Below are 15,652 nucleotides of genomic sequence, written 5' to 3'. Positions count from 1 at the left end.
TTGCTTTAGTGTTTTGAGGGCTCCCTCTTTTCTACTGTGGCTTTTCTGCTCCTGGTTACCTGCATTTCAGAGATGGTATAGCTGAAGTAGAGGAATTAATCTCTGGGATTACACTAGCTCCATCCAAAAATGACGCTAATGATTTTTCATGTCAGCTAATGAATTTGCATCGACCTGTCCTCCATACTCTCACCAGTTTCTCTTGCCTGGATTAGGATTGCAGGGCAGGTGTTGCAATGGGGAACATTCCAGAAGGTTGTGTGTGTTTCACCTCAGGCACAACTCAGGCAACCTAGAGATGCCCTTTGTTCTGCAGATGGGGGTGAGGGGGTGCTTTAGGGCCACTTGGTTTGCTTTGCATGGCTCCAGTTTGCTCTGGCTGGCCTTGCCATACTGTATGATGAAGAACATAATTGTACGCCAGATTCTGAAGCTGAAAGAGCAGCCTAAGCACTCGAGACCTTGTTATCGTGATAAATGGGTTTCTGGGAAAACTGACGTCACTCTCCATGCCCCCCTCCCCCAGCCAGTGAAGCTCCTGTTTATGTGTCATTTGTCTCTCTGTTCTCCTTTGTGTCTGCAATAAGTTGTAATTCACCAGGGAAGACGGAGTTAACTCAGGAGACCTTGGACATCTGGTTGCTGCTTGTTTCCTCCAAGGAACATGTATTCAGGGTTTGGGAACAGAAGACTAGAGAATAAACCTAAGTGTGGCTAGCTTAGGAATTCTTTTTTTTTTTTTTTTTTTTTTTTGAGACGGAATCTTGCTCTGTTGCCCAGGCTGGAGTGCAAGTGGCATGATCTCGGCTCACTGCAACCTCAGCCTCCCAGGTTCAAGCGATTCTCCTGCCTCAGCCTCCCGAGTAGCTGGGATTACAGGCACCCCCCACCACGCCTGGCTAGTTTTGATATTTTTAGTAGAGGGGGGTTTTCACCATGTTGGCCAGGCTGGTCTCGAACTCCTGACCTTGTGATCCACCTGCCTCAGCCTCCCAGAGTGTTGGGATTACAGGCATGAGCCACTGCTCCCGGCCAGGAATTCTTTTTAATGAGCTCTGAGACGTGGTACCATGCGAGTAAGTGCCCTAGTGTGTGTGTGGGGGGGGGGGGGGCGGGGGGTGTTCTTTCTAGAATCAGTTGAGAGTCACTGTGGGTAAACATCCTTAGTGACTAAAACAAGCCTTCAAGTTGTTGGGTAGGGCTTATATTGCACGCAGCCAACTTGGAAGTTCAATTCTGGTGCACATAATACAAGTCCGTCCCATTTGAATGAACACCACAAACGATTTGGTGTGACAACACCATTTCTCCACTGTGTCCATATTTATTTGATTGACTGATATGTGGCCAGCACTATGGTTAGCCCTTGTCACCTGGACAAAAAAAGGTAGCAGGCTTTAAAAAACGTTCGTGATCGGACTGGGCTTGGTGGCTCATGCCTGTAATCCCAGCACTTTGGGAGGCTGAGGTGGGCAGATCATGAGGTCAGGAGTTCGAGACCAGCCTGGCCAACATGGTGAAACCCCGTATCTACTAAAAATACAAAAATTAGCCAGGCGTGGTGGTGCGTGCCTGTAATCACAGCTACTCAGGAGGCTGAGGCAGAAGAATCGCTTGAACCCTGGAGGCAGAGGTTGCAGTGAGCCAAGATTGCACCACTGCACTCCAGCCTGGGCAACAGAGCAAGACTCCATCTCAAAAAAGAAAAAAAAGAGGCCGAGGTGGGTGGATCACAAAGTCAGGAGTTCGAGACCAGCCTGGCTAACATGGTTAAATCTCATCTCTACTAAAAATACAAAAAATTAGCCAGGCGTGGTGGCGGGCACCTGTAGTCCCAGCTACTGTGGAGGCTGAGGGTGTGAACCTGGGAGGCGGCACTTGCAGTGAGCCGAGATCGTGCCACTACACTCCAGCCTGGGTGACAGAGCGGGAATCCGTCTCAAAAAACAAAACAAAAAAAAGTTCGTGGCTTTTAAGCTTATAGTCTAGTTGGAATGACAAATCGTGGACACTGTGAAATAATTAAAGAACTATAGAAGATCCTTGTGATGCCCCACCTCACCTCCTGACTATGAGGTGGCTTGGGCTGCTATTAATAGATATTTCGAGAGGTTCCATGACTTGTCCAAGGTAACCAAGGCACAGGGCAAGCCCCAAAAGCTGCATGTGCTGGCTCTTTTAATGAGCTGTTCCTTTCAATGTTGCATTCTGGGATCCAGACCGTAAATGCCGGCCCATACCAAGAGCATCTGGATGATTCTGGCTTGAACTAGTCCCACAATGTGAACAATGAAGCTTTCTCTAGTGGCAATCTAGGTAGTGGTCATTCTCCCAAGTGAACTTTCAGGGGCTAACTTTGCCCTACAAAGTTAGCTGGGGTTGGTCTGGGTCAACTGTCTCAGAGCAACTGTCTTCAGGTGGGGAAAAGATTGCTGCTGCACTCTGGTTTTGCTATCATCACGTGGCAGTTACCCTTTGATTCCCTTTGAGGTCTCTGCTTCAGGCGTTCCTACCACCACCCACTAAAGGTAGTATCGTACCTCAAACATAGAAAACAAAACCCTATTACCTAGCTCTATTGGTGATACAACACGGAAGAAAGTTTACATGGCCCTAAATATTTAAAAATGTTGATTCTAAATTTGAGGGGTTTTTGGACAGTCATTACATTGTTTTCTAACTTCTCTGTGTGTTTGGGATGTTTCTTTTCTTCTTTTCCTTTTTTTTTTTTTTTCCCCGAGATGGAGTCTTGTTCTGTCGCCCAGGCTGGAATGCAGTGGCGCGATCTCAGCTCACTGCAACCTCCGCCTCCTGGGTTCAAGCAATTATCCTGCCTCAGCCTCCCGAGTAGCTGGGATTACAGGTGTGCACCACCGTGCCCGGCTAATTTTTGTATTTTTAGTAGAAACAGGGTTTCACCACGTTGGCCAGGCTGGTCTCGAACTCCTGACCTCGTGATCTGCCCGCCTTGGCCTCTCAAAGTCCTGGGATTACAGGTGTGAGCCACAGCGCCCGGCCTGGGATTTTTCAAAATAAAAAGCGGGCAGAATGACAATGTCCCCCAAATGCACATGGTCCCTTCTTTCAAGGAACTGGTGGAGGCAGACACAAATCACTATCTAATTATCTTTGTGATAAGTGCTACACAGGAGAGTGACTGCCTGCCATGAGATTTCATTACTAAGGGAACCTAACTCAGCAATGAATGGAGGCAGAGGGTGACAGGAAGGGCTTCCTGAGGGCTTCAAATAGGAAATGGGTAGGTGTGAAGGTGGGTGAGATCTCACATCTGCTACTGGGTTGGGAACATTTCATTTGCCAATTCACCCACTTTTATTTTCATTCATTCCTTCAGCACATATTCACTGGGCACTGATCGGCCAGGCCCCGTGCCAGGTGCTGAGGATATAGTGGTGGCCAAGGCACGCAGGAACTCTGCCCTCTCAGAGCTTCCAGATGAAAGGCAGGAATAAGCCCTGTTTCCTTTTTACATCCTAAATCCTGGAAATGTGAGTGTTAGCGGTGTTCTTAATACAAAACTACATTACAGCAGAGTGATTTGTCTGTATCATCTAATGAGATTTTGATCTGCAGTCATGTGCATAGCATTTACTTTGTGGAGTCTCTGCTGTAAATTTTCTATTAATTGCTGGCTTTGTTACCAAGCATGGCCACTGCCTTTGTGTGCTATAAGGGAGCAAACCTATTGCATTAGCCTGAGCAAAGCCAATTAGGAAGATAAGTCCTCTGGAAAAAGGTATTCCCAAACTAAGTAGGGCTGATTTCTGGACTTGCCTGGGTTTTTGGATGATCAGAGCCATGGTTTAATATTAGCATGAACAATTGAGAAGGGCTTTTAGTTGCATGTACATTAAAACTACATTCAAGACAGATGAGGCCAGGTGCGGTGGCTCACGTCTGTAATCCCAGGACTTTGGGAGGCCGAGGCGGGCAGATCATGGGGTTAGGAGATCCAGACCATTCTGGCTAACACGGTGAAACCCCATCTCTACTAAAAATTAAAAAATTAGCCGGGCGTGGTGGCGGGTGCCTGTAGTCCCAGCTACTCTGGAGGCTGAGGCAGGAGAATGGCGTGAACCCGGGAGGCGGAGCTTGCAGTGAGCCGAGATTGTGCCACTGCACTCCAGCCTGGGCGACAGAGGAAGACTCCGTCTCAAAAAAGAAAAAAAAAAAAAAAAGACAGATGAAAGAAAGAAAGAAGGAAAGAAGGAAAAAGAAGGAAAGAAGGAAAGCCATGGATATATGTAACATGTTTCTTTCAACGATCTCGAAATGCTTCCATCTGTATGATTTCATTTTCCCCAATGGCTTCCTGGACAAGTATTACTGTTCTCTTTATTTAATGGGTGTAGGGAGACCAAGTTACTTAGTCCGAAGTGCTATTGCTGGTCAGTGGGTGATACGATTAAACACCCACCAGATGACACAGATTCCTTGTTTAAAAACACTTGTCTTTTCATGATGTTTCTAAGACATCAAAATCCTGCCATGACCTCTCTTCCCCCTCTTTTCACTACACTCCCTCAGCACCCCCATAGGGCCCAGGGAAGAGTATACTAGGGTGATTCGGAGACTCTCTGATATTAAAAAGATTCTCAGCTTAAATCCAATATAGCACAGTCACGGGTTGTGTGGGTTTTCTTTTTTATTTTTTCTTCTCCATATTGCTTTAAATAAAAATCTTGGAGCCACCAGCCATGTAATGATGGATTATTTTAAGTAACAACTGGAGGGGGGGGGTGCAGAATAAATTAGAAACACAGACCCTTCCTCCTCAGTTTGGCAGGAGGAGGCTTCTGCTGCTGGGATTTGAAACCGTGGGTTTCTCTGCTGCCTGCACAGAGGAAGGAGGCCACATGCTCAGGAGGGTGAGAAATAATGTTATCCTCTTCTTCAGTGTCTTCTCATTAGAGGCAGCCATCTGCTGAATTATGCAGCGCGCTCTCAGCCGGCCCTTCCACTCACTTAAAGGTGACCAGGGAAAAGATCTGCAGGCCTTCTCAGCGAGAGGCCTCAGGGCTCAGGTTTCCCCTGCCATGGCCCTCTCTGACCTGGAATGAAGGCCCTGGAGTAACAGGGGCAGAACTCTGTTTTCCTGGCCCTGATGAGGTGTGAGGTCGTGTTCGGTTTCCTTTCACATTGGAGGCCCCCAGCTCTGAACACTGGCGCTGAGGCAGGAACTGGGTTTTTTCAGATCCCCATTAAACAAGACCAGATGGAGGCAGAGGCAAATTCAGGCTCCCCAGAGGGCAGTTGGGCATTCACCCAGAGGCCTGTTGGGCATTCACCCAGAGGCCTGTGGGTAAACCTTTTCTTTTTTAGCAGATTGGAGGTAACAATAGCCAGAACACCTAGAAAACTCTCTTTCAATTGTCTGGCTTCCAGGGAATCTGGCTGGCTTTTGTGGGAAAGTTTCACTCACCCTGAGCAAGGGTCACCCCTGGCCTGAGGTGGGGATATTTGACCTAGACTTAAGCTTGTGTTAGTCTTGGGGTTCTTCAGCAGAACTGGGCAGCTGGCCAGGCTGAGACTTAGGCCGCAGTCAAAAGAGAGGGAAACAGGAGGAAAAAGTGGGGAAGTGAGTAGAGAGCAGGAACACACAATGAGTGCCTTCCACCGCATTGACTGCTTCAGTTGCCTTCTGTGGGCCAGAACCACCTTGGGGAGCTCACGGGTTTCCAGATTCGGTTCCTTGACCCTTCTGCCCCTGACCAGCATCAAGCCAGAAGCTCAATGTCCCGGAATTTTACCAGTATAAAGAAACACATGTGCCACTTGAGTCAGCTTTTCCATTTGAGAGTGGCCGTTGGCTCGACAGGGGCCTGGATCCTAGCACTATTCTCTGTCACTAAATCAGTCTGTGACGTGAGCCAAGTCACTTCCTCTCTGTGAGTCTCTGTTTCCCCTTTTGTGAAACGAAAGGGCTGGATTAGGTGATCTTTAAGGGCGTTTCCAGCTCTAACATTGTATGGTGCTTATGTTTCCTTTTTCTCCAGCCTCATTTCTTTTAGGTCCTTGCCTGCGTCTGCTTCCGAATGAGGTGGCAGAATTGAACCCCACCCCTTCCCTGCTTTGACCCCTTGAGCTGGGTGGGGAGAGAGTTGTAGGGAAGGTCGATCTATGCTTTTAGCTCAGCAGGCTCTCGGTAAGTGGAACAGAAACAACCCTTCAGATATTGCCTGTCCATGTAGGTGTAGATAGCTATTGTCTTCCTATAAAGGTACATGACAGCTGAATGTTTGTCTATTGAATCCTGCTTTCAATGCAGTAGAAGAGCTGGCTACTTAATGGAATCCTGCTGTGAATCCTTTTATAGAATGAAAAGCCACTCTGGAATTTATCTTGTGTATTAAAATCAGTTTCATCTATTGGATTTGCCAAAAATGGGCCTCCTGCTCTGTCTGGTAAGGATAGTCTGTCTTGTGCTTCTTCAGCACAACTGCTCCCCAACTGAAGGGCATTTCTGAGGCCCCTTGGGGGTGCTGCCAGCTTTTGCAGGCCTTATTTCTCCTTAGAACAGCCCCCACATTTCTCTTTCCCAGGATAGGGCATTGCTACTACTCAGTTTCCTCTTAGCCTGGCTTAATTAGCATGAGGGACATTCTGATATTTGATGTGTTGGATGCATTTGAGAATTGTTTTTAAAACCTGTGGGAACTTGGCTGTGTGCGGGGGCTCACACCTGTAATCCCAGCACTTTAGGAGGCTGAGGCGGGCGGATCACCTGAGGTTAGGAGTTCGAGACCAGCCTGGCCAATATGGCAAAACCCCGTCTCTTCTAAAAATACAAACATTAGCTGGATGTTGGGGTGGGCGCCTGTAATCCCAGCTACTCGGGAGGCTGAGGTAGGAGAATCACTTGAACCCTGGAGACGGAGGTTGCAATGAGCTGAGATCGTGCCACTGCACTCCAGCCTGAGAGAGACAGAGTGAGACTCCATCTCAGAAAAAAAAAAAAAAAAAAACCTCTGGGAACTTATCAGTGCTTTTGTGGTTCTTATGACATAATACAGCGGCATCCTTGGCAGCATTGGAGGCAGCAGGGGAAGCTATCAGCTACCTGATTGTTTCATCAAGACTTTTTGCTACATGTTTCAGGATATATGATTTGACTTCTGGTTCACATGAATCATTATAATAAGAAATTATACTGTATGACAATAAGTTATATATATAATATGTAATAATAAGTTATAATAAGGGGGCTGGGCACAGTGGCTCACGCCTATAATCCCAGAACTTTGGGAGGCCGAGGCGGGTGGATCACCTGAAGTCAGGAGTTCTAGACCAGCCTGGCCAACATGGTGAAACCCCATCTATACTAAACTAAAAATACAAAAATTAGCTGGGTGTGGTGGTACACACCTGTAATCCCAGCTACTCAGGAAGCTGAGGCAGGAGAATTGCTTGAAACCAGGAGGGAGAGGTTGCAGTGAGCCGAGATCGCGCCACTGCACTCCAGCCTGGTTGACAGAGTGAGACACTGTCTCAAAAAAAAAAAAAAAAAAAAGAAGTTATAATAAGGAGACTAATAGGGTTTTATTGTATTGCTGGTAAAATAAATGTTTTATATACAATAAAACTGCCTGAAAGCTAAATGCTCTGATGACCCAAATTGTCAGGCACCTTTTTGGTTGTAGTTCAATATTTTTCTAAAATACCTGAGGCCACTTTCGTACCCAGGAAAGTATCATCATAGAATCTTTTTTTAAAAAGTAACATTTTCCCCATTTATAAAAGTAAAATATGCCTATTGTAGAACATTTGGAAAACCCAGAAAAGCAACATCACCTACAACCTCTCTACCCAAAAGAAATCACTGACATTATTTTGGCATGTGTTCTTCTAATCTTTTAAAAAATGTGTATTTTCCCCCATCATTGGGATGACCCTGTGTATACAGGTTGGTTTTCCTGTTGTTGTTTGCCTTTGGTGAGCATTTCCTTTTGTCATTAAATATTCTTAGAAAACATTTTTCTCAGCTGCTTAATATTCCATCATGTATCACTGAACCGATGATTCATAGTCTTGGAGATTTGCACGGTCTTTCAGACATCAGTGTTCAGGGCTGAGAGTGGAAATGGAGAAAAGGGAGGTGTGAGAGCTTGGGCCCACCAGTAGGTGACTGAAGAGAGTCCGGTTTCAGTGTTTCTTTTCTTTCCTAGCATTTTTGTTGTTGTTGTTTGTTTGTTTGTTTTGAGACAGAGTCTCCCTCTGTTGCCCAGACTGGAGTGCAGTTGTGCGATCTCAGCTCATTGCAACCTCCGCCTCCCGCGTTCAAGCGATTCTCCTGCCTCAGCCTCCCAACTGGCTGGGACTACAGGCATGAGCCACAAAGCCTGGCTAATTTTTGTATTTTCAGTAGAGACGGGTTTTCCCAGTGTTGGCCAGGCTGGTTTCGAACTCCTGGCCCCAAGTAATCTGCCCGCCTTGGCCTCCCAAAGTGCTGGGATTACAGGCATGAGCCACCGCACCTGGCCGCTTTCCTAGTATTTGGATGGGAATGGCCAGAGGAGAAAGTTTAGGGACAGCCTAGTCATCAGCAATGAGTTTCAAACTTTTTGCTTTTATTCTTTAGAATGACAGCTACTAATTTAGCCACCCTGGTTTGAAACAGAGGCGGGAAATTCTCCATTGACACAGATGCACCCTCAGTTCCCAGAGGCCTCAAATACGGCTTGCTTACTATCACAGAGGTTGGAAGAGGGGCCAAGGGGAGTGGGGGACAGAGGTGACCTACTCGGGTGCTTAAGGGACTCTTTATTTTCAGTAACAGCAATGAGAGAAAGATGCGCAGCTGGAACCACCATAACTTGTTCTTGATAATATGAACCTTACGAATATTCAATTAAAAAACGAAATTGGTGTGTCCTCAGGAGAGGAGGCGGAAGAGAAAGAGAGCGGTGTTTCTGCCTGCGATATGAAATGTGGTATAACGTATTTAAAAACCACAGGTGACTGCAGATGAGGAGAAAACAGGAAATGTAATTGGGGAGGGGAGCGGGGCGCTCTCCCAGTTCTCAGGAGCACTCTTTCATTTTGCCTTCCTTTTAGCTCCTCTCAGACTCTCTGCATCCTAATTACCCCTGCTGCAAAGCTGAGTGAGAACTCTTCTTTCTTATATTAAAAATGTTTTAAAATTACATGGGTAACATGCGAATACATTCGTGCTATAAAAGAGTCAAACAATAGGGAAGCATACCGACTACTCCCTTGACTGAGCCCCTATTTCCATCCCCCTCCCCTGAGGTAGCCACGATTGTGGGTTTGGTGGCTGTATTTTCAGTCTTCTTTCTATGCATCCACATACATTTACGTGCAAATACACATCTACAGGGCTTCTGGGGCATATATGGGCTCATATTGTGCTTATAGTTTACAACTTCTATTTTCTTTTTTTCTTTCTTTCTTTTTTTTGAGACAGGGTCTCACTGTTGCCCAGGCTGGAGTGCAGTGGCACAATCTTGGCCCACTACATCCTCGACCTACCGGGCTCAAGCAATCCTCCCACATCAGCCTCCTGGGTAGCTGGGACTACAGGTGTGTGCTAACACACTTGGCTAATTTTTGTATTTTTTGTAGAGACGGGATTCTGCTGTGTTGCCCAGGCTGGTCTCAAACTCCTGGGCTCAAGCGAGCCACCTGCCTCGACCTCCCAAAATGCTGGGATTACAGTCATGTAATAACTTCCATTTTCTTCTATTTTATTACAGTCGCCCTATAACTTCTGTTTTCTGTTTTATAATATGTCTTGGAGATACTCACATCAGTACATACAGAACTACCCACATGCTTCTTAATGGATGTAGAATATTCCAGAATATGCGTGTACCATAATTTGGTTAAATATTTTCCTATTGTTGGACATTTAGGTTGGGTTTTTTTTTTCAGCATTATAAACTGTGCTGTAATAAATTTCCTTGTAATAGATCTTTGTACAGATTCTGAGAGGAGGTTGCAGGGTTATGAGAGAAGTGCAATTTAAAATGGTGACTTTGGCCATTCCAGCATCTCAGTTCAGGCCTTCAGTATGGTAATATGGCACCACCTGCTACTAAAGATGAAAACTTGAGATTTAGTGTCAGACATGCTGGGCCAAGTTGCCGGTTCCATCTCCTCTCGTGCACATTGTAGTCAAGGAACATTCAATTAACTGCAATCAAAGTAATCAGGCCCTCAATTAATCAGGCCACCTTAAGGAGAAAGAGGAAAGAGATAAGATATCAGAGATTTAGTGAGAGAGGAGGGGAGAAACTTCCAGGGGCTGTGCTGGGGTCAGTGTACATTCAGTTCAATGTTGTGTCCTTCTGTCCTTCCTACCTTTGCGTATTTAACTCTGAACAATGCGGACTGATACTCATAATGATGACCTTGACATCTTATAAGATTCATCAAAGCAAGGGTGCATAGTGTTTGCCAGACAGGATTTCCTAAAGTAGGAACTATACAAATACATTTTTTTTTTTTTTTGAGACAGAGTCTTACTCTGTCGCCCAGCCTGGAGTGCAGTGGCGTGATCTCGGCTCAATGCAACCTCTGCCTCCCGGGTTCAGGTGATTCTCCTAACTCAGCCTCCCGAGTGGCTGGGGCTACAGGCATCTGCCACCGCGCCCAGCCAATTTTTGTATTTTTAGTAGAGACGGGGTTTCACCATGTTGGCAAGGCTGGTCTTAAACTCCTGACCTCATGATCCACCCGCCTCGGCCTCCCAAAGTGCTGGGATTACAGGCGTGAGCCATCGTGCCTGGCCACAAATACATTTTTGAAGCTTTCTTAGCTACAGGGATTGAGACAAAAAGTTTGCTGCTTAAATCCCAGTTAGCAAGAAAAACACATTGACCAGGTTCTATGTCCCTTCTTTCCCAAACTCCTCAGTTAATTTAGGTGTATTGGACACTGGGTAACAGATACAAAAGAAATAACGATTCTAAAAGTCACCAGTGGCTGGGCATGGTGGCTCACTCCTGTAATCCCAGCACTTTGGGAGGCCGAGGTGGCCGGATCATTTGAGGTCAGGAGTTCAAGACCAGCCTGGCCAACAAGGTGAAACCCCGTCTCTACTAAAAATACAAAAATTACCTGGGCGTGGTGGTGCACACCTGTAGTCCCAGCTACTCCGGAAGCTGAGGCAGGAGAATCGCTTGAACCCATGGGCCGAGATTGTGCCACTGCACTCCAGCCTGGACAACAAGAGAGAAACTCCATCTCTAATAAATAAATAAATAAATAAAATTAACAGTGTTTATCTCTGGAGAGTGATATTATGGTTGATTTTGATTTTCTTCTTTATTATTATCTGTATGTTCTAAAATTTCTACAGTGAACATTGATTACTTCCACAAAATAAAAAATCTGATAAATGTAATTTTTTTAGTAACAGCTAATTTAAAATCAGTCTCCTCATCATCCCCATTAAACAGGCATCTTTTCCTGGCTTTCCTGTGTGTCTCCATGGTGCTGTTCCCTCTGCCCAATCACTCCTTGAGGCTCATCCCTTCTTTTTTAATTAATTAATGTATTTATTTTTGAGACGGAGTCTCTCTCTGTCCCCCAGGCTGGCTGGAGTGCAGTGGCGCAATCTCGGCTCACTGCAAACTCCGCCTCCTGGGTTCAAGTGATTCTCCTGCCTCTCAGCCTCCTGAGTGGCTGGGATTACAGGCTCCCGCCACCACGCCCGGCTAATTTTTGTATTTTTAGTAGAGATGGGGTTTCACCATGTTGGCCAGGCTGGTTTTGAACTCCTGACCTCGTGATCCGCCTGCCTCAGCGTCCCAAAGTGCTGGGATTACAGGCGTGAGCCACTGCTCCCGGCAGAGGCTCATCCCTTCTTAAGACATCTCTCAAATTTGTTCCTTCTCTTTGAGTCCCAAGTCAGGTCAGTTCACACCAACCAGCATTTATTGTCACAGTGCCTGGATGTCACTCTGCTGGCTCAACATTATTGGAATCATCTCCTCCTATGTCTTCCTGCTCCTAGTCTCTCTGTCCATCCAATCAAGCAAACACCCTGCAGCTGGAGTGGTCTTTTAAAAACACTCCCTGTATCATGGCCCTCCCCGCTCAAATCACTCAAAATCCCCCAAATCCCATTGCTTAGGAAATGAAGTCCATACTTCTGCTTCTTAGGGCTTAAAAAATTATTTCTTTTGGGCCAGGCATGGTGGCTCATGCCTGTAATCCCAGCACTTTGGGAGGCCAAGGCGGGTGGATCACCTGAGGTCAGTAGTTCAAGACCAGCCTGGCCAACATGGCAAAACCCCATCTCTACTAAAATATACAAAAAATTAGCCGGGTGCGGTGGTGGGCACCCAGCTACTCGGGAGGCAGAGGCAGGAGAATCGCTTGAACCTGGGAGGCGGAAGTTGCAGTGAGCTGAGATCGCGCCACTGCACTCTAGCCTGGGAGACAGGGAGAGACTCCTTATCAAAAAAAAAAAAAAAAAAAAAAAAAAAGGAAAGAAAAGAAAATTTTTTCTTCTGCCGTTTAGGGCTCTTTACAGCACTGTCTTCAGTTTGAAAATTCATTTCCTCTCCTTTTGACTTTGGAGCACTTGAAGCTTCATGGTGCTGAATTTGTTGGAGGCCGGAAGAGGCAGCCAGGGGTGATAACGAATGGCTCAGGAAACCTCAACTCTGAGTCCACCTCAATTTCCGATGCCTGCTACATCGGAGGCTCCGTAAAGAAAGCATATCAGTTCTCATGTCCCTGACTCCCCTGCAGCGTTGCGGACCAAGAACTAGCAGTGGGAATCTTGCATCTTACTTTGTTTGCTTTAATAAAGAGAAGGGGAAATGAGAAGGAGAAGCAGAAAGGGGTGAACGTAGAACAAAGCCTTGAGTGATGTGAACCACTCATGAGGCTCAGCTGTCTTTATTATTTTTTTTTTTTTGAGACGGAGTCTCGCTCTGTCACCCAGGCTGGGTGCAGTGGCGCGATCTCGGCTCACTGCAAGCTCAGCCTCCCAGGTTCACGCCATTCTCCTGCCTCAGCCTCCGGAGTAGCTGGGACTACAGGCGCCCGCCACCACGCCCGGCTAATTTTTTGTATTTTTAGTAGAGACGGGGTTTCACCGTGTTAGCCAGGATGGTCTCCATCTCCTGACCTCGTGATCCGCCCGCCTCGGACTCCCAAAGTGCTGAGATTACAGGCATGAGCCACCGCGCCCGACCGAGACAGTGTCTTGCTCTGTTACCCAGGCTGGAGTGCAATGGCGAGATCATGGCTCACTGCAGCCTCGACCTCCTGGGCTCAGGTGATCTTCCCACCTCAGCCTGCTGAGTAGCTGAGACCACAGGCTCACGACACCATGCCCGGCTCATTTTTGTATTTTTCTTGTTGTTGAGATGGGGTTTTGCCATGTTGCTCAGTCTGGTCTCAAACTCCTGGGCTCAAGAGATCCGCCCACTTCGGCCTCCCCAAGTGCTGCGATTGCAGGTGCGAGCCACTGCACCCAGCCTCAGGTGTCTTCAGGGGACCCCCTGGGGCAGAGAATACGCCAACTCTCACTGAATGATGGCATATGGTTGTCTGTTAAGAGTTCTCCACTGGAAGTGTGTGGGGTGAGATGTGTGAGGGTAATGAACTTGCCACATGGCATTCACCGGCACTAGCCCTGTCGCTTGCCCTCACAGGATCTAGTGACACCGATGGGAGTGAGATCTAAAGCTGTGTGAAGGGGCTATCTGGGAGCCGGTTCTGACAAAGTTGGCTGCTGAGAGGCTCCACCACCCTCACAGCCCACCCCTTTCAGTGTGAAAATGTGCCCTTATTATGGACCTAGTCTAAAAGCTGGTCCAGCCCAACAGAAGAGCTGCCTGCTTAGTGCAGCCTGTGATGCTGGGCTGGGCCTCCTGGCACTAACCGTGCCCTTCTTGGACTGCTCTTGGCATCTTTCTAGTTATGGAAAGCTTGGTGCAGCCCCACCCAACAGAAACTGACTCCTTACATAGTACTCCCTTCTTGTCTAGCTCAGCTGTCTCAAGCTCCCTTCTCCCCTGTCCCCTCCCCTCCCCTCCCCTGTGGCCGTTGGTTGGTAGTTGGCACATTTCTTGAGTCCACGCTCCACGCAGGCCCCTTTTATGCTTCCCCCTGGCTCCTTGGAATCCTGTTCCAGTTTGAGTCTCCTCCTGTTTTGTAAAATCATTAACTATAAGCAGCTTTGGGCCTTGAAGGCGAAGCAAAGGCCCTCTGCTTTCCAGGGCTGGGAGTGGCTTGGCTGACCCTTAGGGAGTCAAGGGACCCAGAGGAAGCACGGAGGCAGCTTCTTGTAGCCATAGGGAGCCACAGTGTTCCATGCAGTACCGTTCAGGCTGGGGGTGTAAGGATAACCCCACAGTGAATAACAACAGCAGCTACTGCTGATTGAATGCTCACCACATGCTAGGCACTACGCTAAGGGCTTGAGGAGCATGATCCTGTATAATCCTCACACTCCTACTCAATAGTTTCCGATTTTATGGATGGGGAAAACTTAAGAAGTTTATGTAACTTGTCTGAGGGTGACACAGCCAGGAGATGGTGGAGATGGGGCTATAACTAACACCTGCCAGATTTCAAAGCCTCTGCTCTTAACCTCTACACTACACTGCCTTTGTAGGTCCTCAAAATGCCCTAGAGAGAGAGGAACAATTGCTTTTTTTTTAAGACAGGATCTTGCTCTCTCACCTGGGCGGGAGTGCAGTGGTGCCATCATAGCGCACTGCAGCCTCTACCTCCTGGACACAAGCAATCCTCCCGCCTCAGCCTCCCAAGTAGCTGGGACTACACAGGCACATGCCACCATGCCCAGCTAATTTTTGATTTTTTGTAGAGATGTTGTCTCACTGTGTTGCCCAGGCTGGTCTCAAACTCTTGGCCTCAAGTGATCCACCCACCTTGGCCTCCCAAAGTGTTGGGATTACAGGTGGGAGACATTTCACCAGCCAATAATTGATTTTTTTTTTTTTTTTGAGACAGAGTTTCGCTCTTATTGCCCAGGCTGTAGTGCAGTGGCGTGATCTCGGCTCACTGCAGCCTACACCTCCCGGGTTCAAGCAATTCTCCTGCCTCAGTCTCCCAAGTAGCTGGGATTATAGGCACCCACCACCATGCCTGGCTAATTTTTGTTTTTTTGGTAGAGACAGGGTTTCGCCACGTTGGCCAGGCTGGTGTTGAACTCCTGACCTCAAGTGATCCCCCCGCCTTGGCCTCCCAAAGTGCTGGGATTACAGGTGTGAGCCACTGAACCCGGCCCAATAATTGCTTTTTAAACCCTTTTCGTAATACTTACTGAATACCTCTGCATATACTAAGCTCGTTACATGTATTAGCGCTTCTGAGGCTCCCAGTCACCTCTAAGATATGCCATATTATCTCAGATGGCAGATGTGGAAGGAAACAGTCTCAGCAAGTTACTCAGCTTGTAAATGACTGAGTGGAGATTTAACCCGAGTCTGTGAACCTCGGTGCCAGCATTCTCCTCCCCTGACTCCACTCTCCTGCCCCTAATAAGCTCCTCTGTAATTTTCTCTGGAGCTGTGGCGACATTCACTATTGAGCCTAGAGGATGCCTGTCTCCAAGAATCTGTGATTTCCAAGCTGACGGGCCATTTTGCTTTGGAGCAGGGAGTAGCTGAGGGAAGAGATGACACAC

General features: G+C 47.3%; 1 protein-coding gene across 5 annotated transcripts in view; it reads left to right on the top strand.

Annotated features, from left to right (window-relative positions):
* Nucleotides 1-15,652, top strand: part of SEPTIN6 (septin 6) — a 78,003-nt gene that overhangs the window by 2,014 nt on the left and 60,337 nt on the right. The window lies entirely within an intron of this gene.

The sequence above is a fragment of the Pan paniscus genome, chromosome X (genome assembly GCF_029289425.2).
Source record: "Pan paniscus chromosome X, NHGRI_mPanPan1-v2.0_pri, whole genome shotgun sequence".
Lineage (NCBI taxonomy): Eukaryota > Metazoa > Chordata > Mammalia > Primates > Hominidae > Pan > Pan paniscus.
Note: the sequence above shows the minus strand (reverse complement) of the source record. Positions and strands in the feature narration are given on the sequence as shown.